The sequence below is a fragment of the Eubalaena glacialis genome, chromosome 16 (genome assembly GCF_028564815.1).
Source record: "Eubalaena glacialis isolate mEubGla1 chromosome 16, mEubGla1.1.hap2.+ XY, whole genome shotgun sequence".
NCBI classification, from domain to species: domain Eukaryota; kingdom Metazoa; phylum Chordata; class Mammalia; order Artiodactyla; family Balaenidae; genus Eubalaena; species Eubalaena glacialis.
This window is the reverse complement of record NC_083731.1, coordinates 14,792,998-14,810,827: the sequence shown is the minus strand read 5'-3', so window position 1 is coordinate 14,810,827 and position 17,830 is coordinate 14,792,998. Positions and strand designations below refer to the sequence as shown.

General features: G+C 46.3%; 1 protein-coding gene across 1 annotated transcript in view; it reads left to right on the top strand.

Annotated features, from left to right (window-relative positions):
* Window positions 1-17,830, top strand: part of LOC133076335 (ATP-binding cassette sub-family C member 4-like) — a 214,026-nt gene that overhangs the window by 78,838 nt on the left and 117,358 nt on the right. Inside the window, 1 exon segment of the mRNA XM_061170908.1 lies at window positions 16,936-17,037. The gene's annotated coding sequence lies outside the window, so the exon portion shown is untranslated.

Below are 17,830 nucleotides of genomic sequence, written 5' to 3'. Positions count from 1 at the left end.
CACTGCTCATCTGTTTTTGCATGCTGTCTACTTTATCCATTAGAGCCCTTGGTGTGTTAATCATAGTTGTGTTTAAATTCCTGGTCTGATAATTCCAACATCCCTGCCCCATCTGGTTCTGATGCAGGCTCTGTCTCTTCAAAAAAAAATTTTTTTTTTGGCTTTTGGTGTGCCTTGTAACTTTTTTTCGATATGCATACACAATGTCCTGGGTTAAAGGAACTGCTGTAACAAGGCCTTAGTAATGAGGTGGTGAGGTGTGAGGGCAGGCAGTTCCCACCATTAAGTCTCAATCCCGCAGTGAGCTTCTGCCTCTGGACCCTGAACTTCACAAGTGTTTCTCATTTTTTTCTCCCCCCACCCCTTCCCTTATGTGGGACAGGACGGCTAGAGACAGCTGGAGCTGGGTATTTCTCTTCCCCCAGGTCAGTTAGGCTCAGTTAACAGCCCAGCAGGTTAGACTCTGGTTAACTAGTTTCCCCCAAGGGCAAGCCTTGTTAAGAGGACTGAGTCTTCTGGTCTATTTCAAATTGGCTACTTTCCCCTCCCCCAGCAGGAAGGCTGAGGGATTCTTCTCTGGTATTTTCTGTAGGATCCTGGCGGAGCTCCTGGAGGAAAATCTCACCGTGTCGTGAGTCCTCGCATGACGGGGTCCCTCTGGAGTTTCTAGCTCTCAGATGGTCACACTGAGCCTCCAGCAATTGTCAGTTATAGCTGTGGTTTTCCTCCCCAGGCACAGGTCCCCCTGGTGCTTTTGCTCTGAGTCTCTGGTCCGGGAAGCCTCCATTTCCTCTATTCACTGGGGGGGGGGGCCTCCCCAGTCTTGGGGGTGGCAGTTTGCCTAGTGTCCTCCCCTCTCTTCCAGATGCAACAGGTCTCTCTTCCCTTTAAAAAAAATCTACACTCACCCAAGTTATCTTATCCAATGCCATGGGTTTTTTTGTTTTCACTTTTTGGGGATCTTTTTTTCTCCCAGATTTGGACAAGGCTGGCTCCTTCTTGGTTTCCCATTTCAGCTCAAGTTTCTTGACTGCCCAATTTAAATCGGGGCTTGCTGGCCATCTCCAACTACTCTCTTTTATTTCCTCTTGAGGAGATAAAACTTACATGCCTTTTTTACCATTGATCCCCAGTTCTTAGAAGGGTGTCTGATGTATGATGGATGTTCAAAAAACACTTGTTTAAAAATGACTTATTTAATCATTCTGCTATTGCTGAACTTAGAACTTAGAATGTTTATAAATTCTATTATAATATTCTAATAAGCACTGCTCTGATAAACATATGTGTACATAAATAAATTTGTATATATATGTGTCTATAATGACTCTTTCCCTTCATATTCTTATAGGTGGAAATCCTCTTGGGTCAAAGAGGATAAACATTTTTAAGACTCTTAATAAATACTGCCAAATTGTTTTCTGAAAAGGCTATTCTAATTTATATTTTACCAATAGTATATCACAGTGCCTATTACACTTTACCTTCTTTAGCATGGGGTATTCTGTTTTTAAACAAGCTTTATTTATTTTATTCTTTATAATATTTTTCTGTAATTTCCTGTTTACCTATTCTTTTTCTAGATTGTTAGCCTAATGAAAGCAGGGATTTCATCTTATTAGGTATATCCTTTTCTGGGGACATCTGTATCAACTCTTAGCAGTTTCTGGACAACTCATCTCAATCATGGACTAGTTTTCCAAAAGACTGAAAACAACTCAAGCTTCCAGTATTATTATCATATCTTAAGGGATGACCAATAGACTATACTGACCCAAACTGGCTTTTGTGAGCAGTTTTGCTTAATTTTTTACACCAGTGGTTCTCTACAAAAGTGTCATCATGCAAATATGACTGAGGTCTGGTGGAAAGTAACCCAAGTAATTCATTACTAATAACAAAGTTCTGAAATTTGAGGATGACTTCTATCCATGAATTAGATCACATTCAAGGTTATTTGTATAATAACATGAACCTTATTCATTTGCTTTCTTGAGTGGGAGAGACATTTTTGGTGCTAGAGCCTGTCCATTGGTTACAGCTGTGTTGTCCATAGAACTATAAAGTAAACCACATCTGTAATTTTAAATTTGTAGTAACCAGGTTAAAAAGTAAAAAGGAACAAGTGAAATTAATGTTAGTAAAATACTTTAAAACCAATGTGTCTAAAATATTATCAACATGTAATCAACGTGAAAAATCATTAGTGAGACAAAAATGTTTTATACTGTCTTTGAAATCCATTGTGTATTTTACACTTACAACATCTCAATTTGGACCAGACACATTTCAAGTCCCCAAAATCCTCATGTGGATAGTGCTACTGTGTTGGACAACCCAGGGTTCATAGTATTAGTTAGGACTTTCATGAATGCAAGGGAGTGAATATATTTTTCAGTAATTGGAAGGATGTTCCTGGTAGGTGTCTTAGTTTGGGTTCCCTGGTAGCAGACCCTGAGACAAGGATTTGAGTGGGAGTAGTTTATTTTGGAAGTGACCCCAAGAAAACACTTGTAGGGAGTGGAGAAGTGAGACAGAGAAAGGAAGGAAGCCAATAACAGTGTGTTAGCAAGCAAGTTACTGCTTAGGCAACTGGGCTCCTTCCTGCTGGGTAACCCTGGGAGACAGAATTATTCCAACTGATAGGAAAGGGGACTGGGGCACTTATCTACCAACTCCCCATCCATCTTTGGTTGAGGCTTGAATCCTGGGGTTTTGGCTTTTCTCGCATATGGCCCCAGTGTGCTCCCACAGCCAGAAAACAGCCTTTAAGCAGAGAGTTGCAGATAAGCAGTGAGCTGCCTTAGATCTGGAAAAGTGTCCGGAGAATACGAGCTGGAAAGTGACAACTTATGCTATAGCAGGTCACACAATCCAAGTAGGGATTCTATTAGCTTCGGGAACCCCAGAGAATTGATGCCACTAAGATGCTGCTTTACACCACTCACCCTGTTCACTTATGCATCCCTAACTCCTGGAACAGTTCTTGGCACACAGTAGGTGTTTAACTAAATAGTTGTTGATGTGATGACTTTCCTTTGGGTACCTGCTTTATTCTTTTAGGCCTCTCCACATAAATGGGAGACATGACTACCAGCAGTTATGAGTTATATCCATATAACTCCCTTCTCAGAAAGGAAACTGAGGTTTTTCCCTTTCTAGCTCCAGCCAAAACAAAAACAAAAACAAACATTCTCAAGGAAGAAAACCAGTTGGTCTGGTGTGGGCCATGAGGTTATTTCCGGGCCATACCCTTTTGATAGGGACATGGCATGTTATGATTGGCTAGATTTGATTTGGGTGCTGACTTCTGAGGTTACAGAGGTGGATATATTACTATAAGGTGAAGTGACAGAAATGGTCACCATATTCAGAACTGTGGATACCCACTGAAGTATGTTTAAATTGTGAATGCCATTTGTCCTATGTGTCTTGGTAGAAAATGCTTGAGGTCCAGAACTGTCTTAGCTGAATCACATTTTGGTATTACTCTTAAACATACTGCAGATTTAACACTTGATGCTTTGACTATTTGACAGAGATACTGTAGATCATTTAATAATTTATAGTTTGCACAGCTGCACATTTGCATCATGTGTCCCTGAGGTTTGTCTGGGAATGAATCATCAAGTCCAACAAGATTGAATCTCTCCTTAGATGCTGTCTCATCATCCTGACTAGAGTCAATGGCTGGCTTCATTAACTCAGCATAATATTTTCAGTGTTCATCCATGTTGTAGAATGCGTCAGTATATCTATCTTGCCAAATACTATTCCATTGCAAGGAATACCACATTTTATTTATCCAGTCATCAGCTGATGTACACTTGGTTCCCCCTGCCCCCAACACACTTTTTGGCTTTTATGAATAGTGCTGCTATGACATTCGTATCTAGGTTTTCACGTGGCCATATGTTTTCATTTATCTTGCGTGGATAACTAGGAGTAGAATTGCTGGGTTATATGGTAACTTTGCGGCTGTACCATCTTACATTCCCTCCAGCAATGTATGAGGGTTCTAATTTCTCTACATACCCTCCAACACTGGTTACTGTCTTTTTAGTTACAGCAGTTTTTTAAAATTTTTGTTTATTTATTTTTGGCTGCATTGGGTCTTCATTGCTGCGCACGGGCTTTCTCTAGTTGCGGCGAGCCGGGGCTGCTCTTCGTTGCGGTGTGCGGGCTTCTCATTGCCGTGGCTTCTCTTGTTGCGAAGCACGGGCTCTGGGCGTGCGGGCTTCAGTAGTTGTGGCACGTGGGCTTCAGTAGTTGTGGCACGTGGGCTCAGTAGTTGTGGCGCTGGAGCTTAGTTGCTCTGCGGCATGTGGGATCTTCCCAGACCAGGGTTCGATCCCGCATCTCCTGCACTGGCAGGCCGATTCTTAACCACTGGTGCCACCAGGGAAGTCCCCCAAGGGACATTTTTGAGTAGCAAAGGCGGGCAGAGCCTGAGCCTCCTCTCTGCACCTTCTGGGTGTGTGCGTGGGCTCAGAGCAAGCACTTTTGGCAGAGTTTGCAGCCAGGTGCTAGTAAGTGGGTGCCTGCGCGCTGGACCCGGTGTGCTGTGCAGTCCGCCTACCCGCCTCCATCAACTGCGCCTGCGGCCTTGCCTCACACCTGCCTGTGGCTCCTGGCAGCGTCTGCTCGGCCCCCCTTAGTCCGGCAGCCCTGCACCTTGCGCCCTGGCTTCATCTCTCAGGCCTCAGACAGCTGCGCGTAGAGGGCGCTCCTCCCCTCCCCGCCCCCGCCCCTAGGCGTTCCCGGAAGGCGGCGTGGCGGGGGGTAGACGCGGACGGAGCGGCCGCCGGCGCTCCGCTCCAGGTTCCTGCGGAGCGGAGGCGCCCGGGGCTCCAGACGTCCCGCCAGCGCCGGCAAGATGCTGCCGGTGTACCCGGAGGTGCCGCCCAGCCCGCTGCAGGACGCGAACCTCTGCTCCCGCCTGTTCTTCTGGTGAGCGCCCCGCCTGAGCTGCGACATCCCGCCGCCGGCGCCCTTTAGGGGGCAGAGTGTTGGGGCGAGGGAGCGCTTTCCGCCGCCGCTGGAGCCTCCCCACGCCGGCGGCGTGTTCCCCTCTGCGCCCGGGCGCGCGGGGCGGGCGGGAGCAGGCCCGGGGAGGGAGACCCGGCGACCTGGTGGCTGGGGCACAGGGACTTCCTCCCCTGCCGCTAGTCGCCCCGCCAGCCTTCAGTGCCAGAGAGCAGGAGGAGGAGCGGGAGCAGGAGGCGGGGAGGCTGAGGCCCGAGGCGGCCCAGGGGGGTCACCACCCAGCGGGAGGAGGGACTGGAGTCCCCGCGCTCCACCGTTAACCGGCGTCCCCCGTGCCGCGCAGGAATTCGCAGTTTTGAACTAAAGCTGTAGCCTTTTTACCCCAAAGCAATCAGCTTATTAACAACCTCCTGTATCTAGTTAGCGCCCTGGACCGATGCAGTCTTCCAGTAATATCACCACCTCTTCCCATATATCTTATGTGACAGCGCGTTCCAACTGCACCCGGCTCCCTCTGTCCTTGTGTCTATGACCACGTCTCTCTCTCCCTCCCTCTCTCCCTGTGTGTCTTTGCAGAGGATAATCTGCAAATTTCGTGTTGGTGAAAACCACTTATTTTTTATTTAAGGATTAAAAAACACTTATTTTTTATTTAATATTTATTTTATTCTTGAAAACGTTTTGATTGGGACACACAGCCACTACTGGAGTGTGTATTTGACCAGCCCCTTTCCCTATTTCGAATATTTCCACTTCCACCTTTGAGGACCACTCTGGGGATGGGGTCCCTGAAGCCTGTGGGGTCTTATTCGTATCTTTAGCCTTTGGAGAAGCAGTGCATGGTCTTGATGCAGGTGGTCTGCCTAGGAATCATTTGGTCCTGAAACCACTGAAGGTTCCTTGAACTGGGAGGAAACACACAGATAAAAAACGGCTCAGAGAGGTGAAACTCTTAACTAAAGTTTTCCATCTAGTAGCTGGGACTACTAACAAGATGGGCCTGAAACTTGGGGCTTTTTTTTTTTTTTGGTTATTTATTTGGCTGCGTTGGGTCTTAGTTGCAGCACACGGGATCTTTCGTTGCAACGCATGGGCTTCTCTCTAGTTGTGGTGTGTGGGCTCCACAGCGCGTGGGCTCAGTAGTTGCAATGCACAGGCTTAGTTGTCCCGTGGCATGTGGGATCTTAGTTCCGCGACCAGGGATCGAACCCGCGTCCCCTGCATTGGAAGGCGGATTTTTTTTTTTTTTTTTGGCTGCGTTAGGTCTTCATTGCTGTGCACGGGCTTTTCTCTCTAGTTGCGGCGAGCGGGGGCTACTCTTTTTTCTGGCTTCTCTTGTTGTGGAGCACAGGCTCTAGGCACGTGGGCTTCAGTAGTTGCAGCACTCGGGCTCAGTAGTTGCGGCATGTGGGATCTTCCTGGACCAGGGCTCGAACCCGTGTCCCCTGCATTGGCAGGCGGATTCTTAACCACTGTGCCACCAGGGAAGTACGAACCTTGGGGCTTTAATCACACTTGGGTGATTATTAGATCTTTTGTTTCTGGACCCTAACCCATTCATCTTTCCCACAAATTCTGGTATTTTCTTTTTCTATGGGATGGTCTAGGGGATCCCCAGGGGATGGGAGCTCCTATGCTTATTTTGATTGTGGTGTATTCAGTGTGTGTAGCTACATCTCTTGGCTGTTTGATGGCCCTTAAGGCAAGAGGGGCCTAGAAGAAGGTGTATGGGTGTAGTTAATGTAAATGATAACAAAGTAGACACGTCTCCTTAACTTCAGGCACGGCATGGAACTCTCCAAACACCTTCTGTTTATGCATTTTCAAAATGTATGTGGATGGAAATGGGAAGGTTAAGACTTCTCATTGATTTGGGTAGGCACCCATCTCCAGTTTTCCTGCTGGAAGGAAAGGAGCTATTACCTCTTATTTTACACCTGAAGGCACTGAAGCAGAGAGGTTGAGTAAGTTGCCTACCATCACACAGCTAGTGAGTGGTGGAGTAGGATCCCAAATCAGGCAGTCTCGTTCTGGAGCGTATGTTCCTTGTGTAGGTAACTGCTGTACTTGTCACCGAATTGGTCGCCGGGACTCATGCCGGGGTCCTAGCCCAGGCTAAGAACCCTTATCTTGGCTGGGACGGTTGTTTTTCCATTCGGATTCCCACAGCCAATAATTAAACCGGTGGTGAGTCTGGAATAGCACAAGCTTTATTCAATGGCCAAAGAATGGAGAAGCAGGAACTTAGTTCGCAAATCAACTTCTCAACCCAGTTTGGACTGAGGCACTGTATCTTTATAGGAGGGTCGAGGTAAAAGGGAGAGAATTGAGTCAAGAGAGGGAGGAATATTCATGACTTATCTGAAACAGGCTCTTGTAACAGGTGAAATAGCTCACCCATCCTCACATAGCTTGTAAATGACAGAACTAGGATTATGCCCAAAGCCCGGTTTCTTAACCCTTGTTACATTATTGCCTTCTTAGTACCTTTGGTCATGTGGAATATCTCATTAAGTCTAGTTTTCATCATCTCCTCTTACTCTGAAGACCTTCAAAGGTTCCCTGTTTCCTGCAGAATCAAAATGTTAAACTCTAGGCTCCACTGGCTGCTCTGTTTGTTTCACAGCGCATGACCCTCCACTCTGGCGGGGGAGTGGGGAAGGGGGCTTGTCCCTGTGACCTGCCTCATTCATCCCCACTTTTGGGTCTTGGCTTACTCTGCTGGGCCCCCTGGGTTGCCTTCTTGTCTGTCCTTGATTTAAGCAAATGATGCTGAGCCCTCCAGCAGCCCCATGCCCCTCTCCCAGCACTTTCGTTCGTACTGATCTAGGGCTTCCATTTATGTGCACGGCCAGTCCCGCACCATCCAGCATCATGTCAAGCGGGGTGATCCTGACTCCCCAGGAGTATTCTAAGGCCTTTCGTAGCAGACTGTATCTGGTAGTTCTTTAGCATAGTGCCTGGCCCATGTTGGACACATCATGGGCATCAAATAAACACTGGATTGCCTGAAACAACAGGTGCAGGAAACAGCTGGGACCCCACGGAGGTCCAGGGTGACTCAACCTGTTCTAGATGCCAGAGAAATGCAGAGGGAGGGAGCAGATTGGAGTTAGGCATTCCTGGAACATTGGGCCTTGGCAGGGTCTCAACGCAGGGGAGCTGGATCTCATCCAGAGTGGGAATAGATCTGAGTCTTCCCCTTGTTCTGTGTGTTCATCTGTGTATCTCAAACCAGCCCTACTGGACTTGATACCGACCAGGGTCCATGGCCTTCCCCAGTCAGTAGAAATGGACTTGAGGCCAGACAAGAAATTCAGGCAAGGCTTTATTGGGGCCCCTGAACTGGCTGCAGGAGGGAGCGAGAACAAGTGACAGGTTCCCTCGCTCGCTCGCCGAGGGGGGCTCATTCCTTATACTGGATGAGGGTGGGGTGTGTCCAGGGGTCAGGCTGGACGGGTGGCTGAGGTGGTCTGCCCACCCCTTTGTGGTGTTGAGTGCAGGGGGGCATGCGCGGTGCCCTGCTTTGACTCCCGACACCCAGTTCTTTCGCTCCCAGCTCTTCAGAAATGGCAGTTGGGTTTTTTGTCTTTCTTTAATCTTTTGGTCCAGAATTTGCCCCAACTGTGCATGCACACAGTTATTTTTAGTCCCATATAGTTTCTTTGTATTTTGTAGCTCGAGGAGAGGTGTGTCCCGGTGCAAGCTGCAGGCCTGTCTCAGACTTGGTGGACCTGCTCTCTCTCGAGAGGAGCTGTGCCCTGCACAGCCTGGTGTTCGTGTAGACTCTGCTGGCCTGGCTCCTGGGCTGGGCTCTTGGGCCTGGCAGGGATTTAGAAACACCTCAGTCTTACTTGGTTAACAGCATTAGTCTGACTGTCTTCTTGATCATCGTGAAATAAAAGAAGATTAAAACAATGAAGCTTTATGCTAAAATGCATTTCAAGTCTGAAGGTGGTCAGGAGAGAGGATTCCTTCCTCTTTGGAGTTGGTCAGTCTTTATTTTCTGAAGGCCTTTGTCTAATTGCATGAGGCCCACCCACATTACAGAGGATAATCTGCTTTACTCAGAGTCTACTGATTTCAACGTTGATGTCATCTGAAAAATACTTTCACTGTAATACGTGTTTGAGCAAGTGTCTGGGGACTGGGTTTAGCCAGGTTGACATAAAATTAAACATCACACCCTCTTGAATCCCCATCTCTTCCTTTGAGCTCTTGAATGTGACTTTGTCCTCACTAAGCCATGTGTTTGTGGATTTCTTTCCCTCCCTGAACTCCAGACTTATCTAAAGGGCAGATACAGTGCCTCGTTCATCTTTATACTCCTCACAAATAGCAGGTGCTCAGAAAATGTGCAACTAGAGGAACCATCCAGCTCCATGATGTCTGGGCTCCTGCAAATGCCTAACCATTAAGCATGGTTTTAGTGGAAAAACTGGTAACTGATTCTTTGACGGATTATGTGATGCACCAAAGAGTGTAGCATGAAAGGAGTCCTACAGAAAGTTTTCAGGGAATTATGCTCAAATATTTGGGTGGATTTTATTTCTTTTCCACCAAAATGCATCTGAATTGTCTGAGTCTTGAAATTCCTTCTCATGTAGGTGTGTGCAGTAACATTAAAATTATGACCTGCTGAGAACTTTGGATTTTCTGGGGCTGACTTTGTCAGGCTGCTTTGTGTCCTGATGAATGAAGCATCTTTGATTTGGGCAAGAAACTTAAATTTTCCCTCATGTACATAAATTTTCCAGCAGGAGGGTGGTCTAGGAATTTAAACTTCTTTTGGCAGTAGTTGCTTTCAGTAAAGGCGGGACAAGTGGCCAAGAATGAGAGTGGTGAGAAGGGTTGGTGTTAGCGTGACAAACTCCTTCTTGGTGGGTTGAAGTAATCGTTGAAATATTATTTTCTTTTGGGTCTTAGATTCTGTATATGGTTTCTATAACCCTTTAAAAAACTTATTTCTCTAGTTCGTCAGAATCACCTGGAGTGCTTTTTAAAACTAAATGGTCACACCTTGGAATTTCTGATTCACTAGGTCTTGTCTGGGGCTCAAGGTATCTATGTCTTTAGTAAATGCTCCTGTATACTGAAAATAGACCACATTTGGGAAACGTTGTCCTAGTTGTAGAAAGAAACAAAGCCAAAATGTATTTTAGCAAATATGAAAGACAACCAGATCTTATTATGACTAAAATCAGTTGAGAGGAAAATCTTGTCTTGGTTTATGCTAGACTTTTTTGGGAACAAATTTGGAATTTATTCATCCATTCAGTCGCTTATTCCACAAAATAATTGAGTATCTACCTGAAGCCTGGCGAGGTGCTAGATACATATGTACAATGGCAGGTTGCAAATGCAGAGAAGTCCTTCCTGCTTAGAATTTGTTTCATCAAGTGGGGGGTTAATAAAGAATCAAGTAGTGAAACTCACTGTGGATGCACGTTTGTGTGTCATTAGTCCTTGGAAGGAAAAGTCCAAGAGGCCATGAGGTGCTTTGGCAGAGACGCTGGTGTAATCTTGGAGGTTGTGCTTCCTGGGAAGGCTGAGGAAGTTACCTGGAGAATTACATGGGGGAGGGGGGAGGAGGGGGGAGGCTGCTGCTCTGCATTTCCCTGGGGAGGGTGATGGGACACAGGCTTCTAGTGCAGAAGAAGGGGATCCATGCATCTGAGGAAGCACAAATGTCTGAGGCTGCAGAGGAGAGGCTCTGGAGGCCTGAGCAGGGGACTATACAGGACCCTACAGGTAACATGAAAGTTTTTATTATCTCAGAGCTCACCCTGGCTGCAGCCTAAGGAAGGGGTCAGGGAGGTGGGGATTGGGATCCAGAGCGGAGGCAGGGAGACGTATCAAGAGGCTAATGCAATCCAAGGACCAGGTGGTGTGGTTTGGTTTAGTGTGAAATAGAGAGACTTGGCCAGATTTGAGAGCCCCTCAGGTCAGGTCTTGAGTTGGGTATGGGGGGAGGGGAGAGGTGGATCGTGGGCTGTTTTGGGAGTTTGGGCTGCAGAATCACCTGGCATCACTGATATGTGGAATAGGGAGGAGAAGAGCGTGAACTTAGTTTTGAATTCTGAAAGGCTTTTGAAATACCTGGTGTTTGCTGTAAGACTCACACCACTGGCAGGCCCTTGGCCTGATTCAGCCTCCTTTCCTGTTAGATGACAGGTCCTAGGCAATGAATATAATTAGCTGATTGGATGTTCACTTTTCTTCCTTTCCCTGCCTTTCACTTAGATGTGTTCATGCCCACGTAGAAGGTGAAAAGTTCAGCAGGAGTGGACGAAAAGGCCCGCCAAGTGGATTGACCAGGTAGTCAGAACAGGGTGTTCGTTGTTTGACCATAGGCGGGCTGGAATCGTGGCGGGCACGTAGAGCTTAGAACACGATGTTGTGTTGAAGCCCTGCTGCCCCACTGCCTTCTGCAGCCTGGGACTCAGCAGATTGGATGGGCCGTCTTCCAGGATTTCCAGTCAGGTCACCTTGGAGGTGGTACGATGGTCCATACCCTCGAGGCAAACCTACATGTTCATTGTGTTGTGTCTTCTTGTTTACACGTGCTTTTCAATGTCCTTTTCTTCATGTACAGAAAATGAATGATTTATTATGACCTTATAGGGCCAAGAAGTCCCTCTATTTTTCTCTTAGTAAGGAAGGGGGACTGAAGTTCTTGGCCTTGAACAACTTCAACAGCACAACTCCAGATATCTTGTCTTAACTTCAAAGCACTGAAAGTCCTCAGTGACTTTTACATCTGTTAAAGGTATCTCTGAGGTTATATTGTTCACAAAGCTGCTTAGGTTTTCCCCTACCAGCTACTCGGATGTCAACCTTTTTGGCTGCAGTTCTGACACTGATACTTTCCTGCAAGACCTGCTCTGGGTCTGCACTTCATGGCTCTAATGGCAATTTAATTTCAGCGTTTTCATCAGCCTGAGTCCTGGAGGAAAATCTGGCCAGCACTTCTGGCACCTTTACAAGCTGGTCATCTGTTGGAGTCTCATTTAAGCCCTGGAAGATTGTGACTTCTTTAGCCACTCAGACCTATTATTTATGGACAAGTGCTCAATAGATTTAATTCCTCATTCATTTAGGGAATACTTTTTCTTTTCTTTACTTACTTTTTTTTTTTTTGAAAGTGGGGAATTTCTGTTCTACTATGCACACACTCAATATTGAGTTTTTGTCTTGGTAACGTGCTTAAGCTGAAATTGGAATTTGCTTCTGTCTAGACAAGATGTATAACATACGTATAACCTTTCGCTTGTTGCTGTGTTAGCTCAGACTATGTAAGGCTGTTGCCATGCAGATAGTGGTTGGACAGATTTGAACCAGCCCTACAGTCTGTTCCTTCCTTTAGCTGATGCCCACGATGGGCCGACTCTGTGCAAGGCTCAGTCTTAGTTGGAGTTGGGTCTGTGTAAGTGCGTGAATGATGTCGTGTCTACCATCTTGGTGACTTAATATCCCTACGGGGATTCAGAGCTAGGGAGCGCAGTGCCAGCCTGGAACATCCTGAGCTGGTTCCCAGGAGGATTAGCATTTGAGATGGGCCTGGAAGGATGGGTGGGATTAGTACTCAGGGTATCCAGGCAGAGGCCACGTGGGAGTATGGACTTAGGTGCTGTGGGTCACTGGAGGGTGTTAAGTGTGGTGGACACTCTCAGAGGTGTTGTAAAGAGGTCAGGAGGGAGTGGTGTTGGGGGAGGGTCGGTGGTATTGGGGAGGGCTGAGGAAGGAACCAGCAAAAAAAAAATTGTATCAGTATTTCAAACGATTAATAGTATTGCTGCAAAACCAGGCCTCTGTTCACCAGTGCCGAATAGAAACGCAGAGACACAGCTTTGGAGGAGTAGAAAGGAGTAGCTTTATTACTTTGCCAGGCAGAATGGGCCACAGCAGGCTAACGCTCTCAAGACTGTGCCCCCCTTCCTGGAAATAGGAAGGGGTCTTAGAGTTTCAGAGTGGAAAATAGGGCTGTAGAAAAGGATCGGGGCTGCTGTAGTCTTGGATTCTTCTTTCCTCCTGGAGACACTGAGATCATTAGGGCTGGCATCAGGTGGTTCTGGAACAGGTTCTGGTGGTCCTCGAGGTTATCATTCTGTGACCTTCTTTCTGGAATGAAAAATGCTCACAAAGGAAAGGAAGCTTAGGGAGTGTTGTCTTGGAGAAGTAAATATCAGGTGCATAGTACAACTTTAGCTAGAGAGCAGTCATTTTCAGAGTGCTATGAAGCAAGAAAGAGAGGGGGAAAAAAACGTGTAGACCGGTTGAATGGGTGGAAAGAATAAGGGCTGAATAAGGGCTCACATAATGGGGGTGTCTCAACTAGTTTCTGCTACAGCAATAGTAAGTGAGATTGTGAAATTATGTTGTTTCAAGAGGAAAGGAGAATTGGGAGAGGGATGAACTGTGGCAGAACAGGCGAGAGCTGGTACCCGGCTGATGATGGGAGGGGTGCTGTGGAGAGAGAACTCAGGCTGCAGTGGCTGAAAGCCTGCAGAGGAGTCCTCAGACAACTGTCCATCCTGCCTCCTGCTGGACACGGGCTCGGGGCGGGTAGGAGCAGCCGCGCCCAGTGTTCAGGTTCTCAGTGAGCCTGGATGAGAGGAGGGAAAGAGTGGATCGCATCTCCCGCCAGCTGGTCTTTGAGAGAAATGCAAGGATCCCGTCTTCCTTTTCAAGTTCAGTTTTTACTTGTTCTTTGGAAGTAGAAGATTGCAATCACATTTGTAGCTTTGTGGCATGATAGATGGGGACGTCAAGGACTTGAAGGGTGTTTATGATGTTTAAGGTAGTAGGTTACTATTCGTTTGTCGTTTTTATTTCTCAGACATCCTCACATGCTTGTTTCAGTTGCCCACTGTGTTGCTTAGGACTCAGTTTGCCTGTGGGTCCTAGAATTACCCATGTTAAAACTGTTTTCACAGACAGTTTGTTTTGCTCTCATTCAAGAATCCTTGTAAGGCTCTGTAAGTTTCCTGAGGCTGCTGTTACAAACCATCACAAACCAGGTGGTTAAAACCACAGAAATTTATTGTTTCACAGTTCTGGAAGCTAGAAGTCTGAAATCAAGATGTCAGGAGGTTCAAGATCTCTCTGAATCCTGCAAGGGGTGAGAAATGGAATATTGCCTGCCATATCAGTATCCGAGGATGTCACACTCATCAGCGATTACAGCGCTCCAAAATGAGCTGGTGAGCCCTGAGGAAACTCAGGAAGGGAAAGAATACCTGCCATCTAGCAGCCATCAGACTACAGCCATTCCCCATGGGGAGCCCTGAGGAAACTCAGGATGAGAAAACACAGGATACCGGCCCCAGATAGCTGAGGTGCATATCAAGGGAATGATTTCGGTGAGCCCAGACTCTTGCGTCTTCCCACACATAGAAAAGCACTAAATTCCTTAACTTAGGATATCTGGTTTTCTTTAATTAACAGTAATCTTTTGTTCCTAGTACTTGCCCTTTGTTGCAAAACTCCTATATATCCTAGCTCCCCCCTCGCCTCCTTGGAGCAGTTTTCTTGTAGTTATTTGAGATGCTGCCTCCTGGGCTTGAAGTCCTAAGAATACTGCAGAATAAAACATCACTGTCAACTTTTAGGTTGTGAATATATTTTTTTAGTCGATGGGGGAATCCTTCCTTGCCTCTATTAGCTTCTGGTGGTTGCAGGCAAACCTTGGCGTTCCTTGGCTTGTAACTGCCATCACTCCAACCTCTGTCTCCATCATCGTGTGGTTGTTTTCTGTCTGTGTGTCTGTCTCTGCATCTCTCATAAGGCCACCAATGATATTGGATTCAGGGCCTGAAGCCGACTCTGGCCTCTGTATCCCGACACCGAATTAAATCTCGGAGACAGAGTTTTGGGTGAAGTAGAAAAGAATAGCTTTATTGCTTTGCCAGGCAAAGGGGGCCGCAGTGGGCTAATGCCCTCAAAACTGTGTGTCCCAACCTGGAGGGGGTAGTGAGAAGTTTTATATTAATGGTTCAAAGAGGGCGTGATCAGCTGGTGGACATTCTTCTGATTGGTTGGTGGGGAGGTAAGTGGGCGTCAACATCATCGACCTTCTGGTTCCAACTGGTCTGGGGTCTATGTGCTTAACCGTTAACTTCTCCCACCTCATGTGGGTTTCAGTATCTGCAAAACAGCTCAAAGGTATCTTTCTGTGTATCCCTGGATGGGGAACCACGACCCTGCCCGCAAGGCTGCACTATTGTTTCTCTTGACTGTTTCTCCTTGTCTCCCATCCCCTCCTTTCCTTAATTAACAACAGCTCAAACCTGCCTGTTGGAACTCAGGGAAGGTCATGGAGGCTGAATGAAGCCTATTTCCTGTAATCAAAGAAATGGGCGACTCAGAAAGGCTTTTGAGCCCAGGAGCCCTACGGGGTCCTGCTCAGTATCAGGCCCACCCTACTCCAGTGTGATCCCACCTTAATTGATGACATCTGCAACAACCCAATTTCCAAGTAAAGTCACGTTTTGAGGTAACTGTGGTTAGGACTTCAACATAGCTTTTTTGTGGGGATACAGTTCACCCCATAACAAGTTCCGTGGTTAGTATGATCCTCCAGGGTGTTAGGGACCCAGACTCTTTCTCTCTTGTTGCTCCTCTGCATGTGGCCTTGACCCAGCTGGTAACCTCCAAGGCCCAGGCCGTGGGGTGGATGAAGGTCCCGGACGTTGTCACTTTCCACCGGCCTGGATGTAGTCACGTGGCTACACCTATCTGCTCGGGGGGCTGGAGAGAGAGGGCCTCCTTCCAGGCTGCCAGGTGCCAGCTAAAATCTGGGGTTTGTTACCTCAGAAGAACGAGAGCAGATTTTGAGGCCAGCCAGCAGTCTCTGTCTGCCACACGTTCACAGTTCTTGGGGGGGGGGAGTGGGCAGTGAGGGTGGTATTTCTCTACCACTGTAGCTTTTCTTGTTGAATTATGTCCAGCATTTGCAGGGCAAGAGGGAGTTTTCCTATATATGGTTCTGTTAGTTCAGTAGTGGTTCGCAGGACTTGGTTTTATTCAGCTGAATTGCATTGAATAGCTCCTAAGGGGTATGAAAATAATAAGAAGTGGGAGATGTGGCCATTCCTGCTGTCGAGGAGAGAGGGCACTGACTAAGGAGAGGCAAGTGATTGTGAATAGATGCTTGTAAAGTATTTTTTAAGAGATAGAAACTTAATAAGAGCATTTCATTTTTAGAGCAATGACTTCAGTGATAGTTAACGACAAGCAGTGATATTGATTTAACACACATGAGCAGAAGACCAGAGTATACTTAAGTGCCCAGGAAAAGGTCACGACTCAAAACAGGCAGAGCCAGGGTTTTCGTTCAGAGTCTCTGCCATTTGTCTTGTGTTCCCAGCCTGTCCTGTGCCACCTGATTCCTGAAGGCCTGGGAATGGCCTTCCTCTCTGTGTTCCTGGTATGTCGCATGGTGCTTGGTACATGGTGGGATTCAGGATATATTTATGGAATCATTTCCTACCAACTCCGACTCCCCTGTTTGCTGTTAGTAACACAAAAGTAAAACAATGAAAGTGTCCAGGTTTTAAATGTGTTGGAGTTTGGAGCCATATTTTCTCCTTAAGGAGGAACTAGTAAACCAGTATACTTGTTGAGAAAGTTACAACTTTTCTCATGGCCTGGAACTCTTTTATTTATTTATATATATATACACACACACATACATATATAATATATATAAGAAGCTATACATGTGTACTATGTATACTATATGATTGTATATACTATATGCTATAATAATAGTATATATTATTCTATATATTATTTAGTATGTTCTGATGTGAACCAACATTTTAAATATAGTTGGCGAAATGATATATAAGCTGTATAAAGTTTTTTATTGCAAATTCCAGGAAAGCGATTATTTTTGTTTGTGTTTTCTTCCTGCAGTTTAAACAATCTGTTTTTCCTTTTCTGTAGAATTTTCTGTTACTTGCTGAGATATCACAGTGCAACCCTCAGCTGCCATCAGATGGTAAAACCATATTGGATGTGCAAGATTTCACTGCTTTTTGGGATGAGGTAACAAATGCTTCATTCTAAGATCTTGACTGCTAACAGACAACTGAAGACATAGATTTATCGGAGAATTTTCAGATTTTACACATGTTGTAAAGTGTGACTTGCTCATTTACTGAAAGTATGTTATAAAAATTCTCAAAATCAGGAATAAGGTTTGCAACTACTGGAGATTAAGTATAAAATCAGCCTAAGACGTTTGACATGTTGCTCTCTATCTCATTTTCAGGAGAGCTTTCAAAGTGTTAGCACAGTTTGAACTTCAAGTACATACGTTTGTAATGTTAGACTTTATAGGATTGGACAGACAGAATGCTGCAGTATGGAATGGGTTAACTAACAGGTACATGAACAGTTGTTACAGACCAGAGGCTTTGGGGAATCAGTGTACATTTTTTGCCTTGATGTTCTCAGATCATCTTATTACATATGGAGTGAAGCCATGGATCTTCATACGGATCTTTACTGTGGGGCAGGGTGGAGGCTCCCCATCCTTAGCTTCTGGATGATGATGGCTACTTTGGTGGCAGCCAGGGACGGGGAGGCGACAGCAGGAGGGCATAGTGAGCACCAGTGATTCCCAGTTGCAGGGTTGCACTGTGTGGCAAGCTGACAGGGAGAACTGGTGATTTTCCAACACTTGGTTTATTTATGATGTTCAGGCAAACAAAACACACAGGGTCTGCTCTCAAGAAGTTGTCAATACTGCACACCCTGTGCAGCCCCTTTACCGACGACTGAAACGCTCCCCCTGCCCCCTGGTTCCATGGTCCTCTGTGCACATGGATTTACCTCC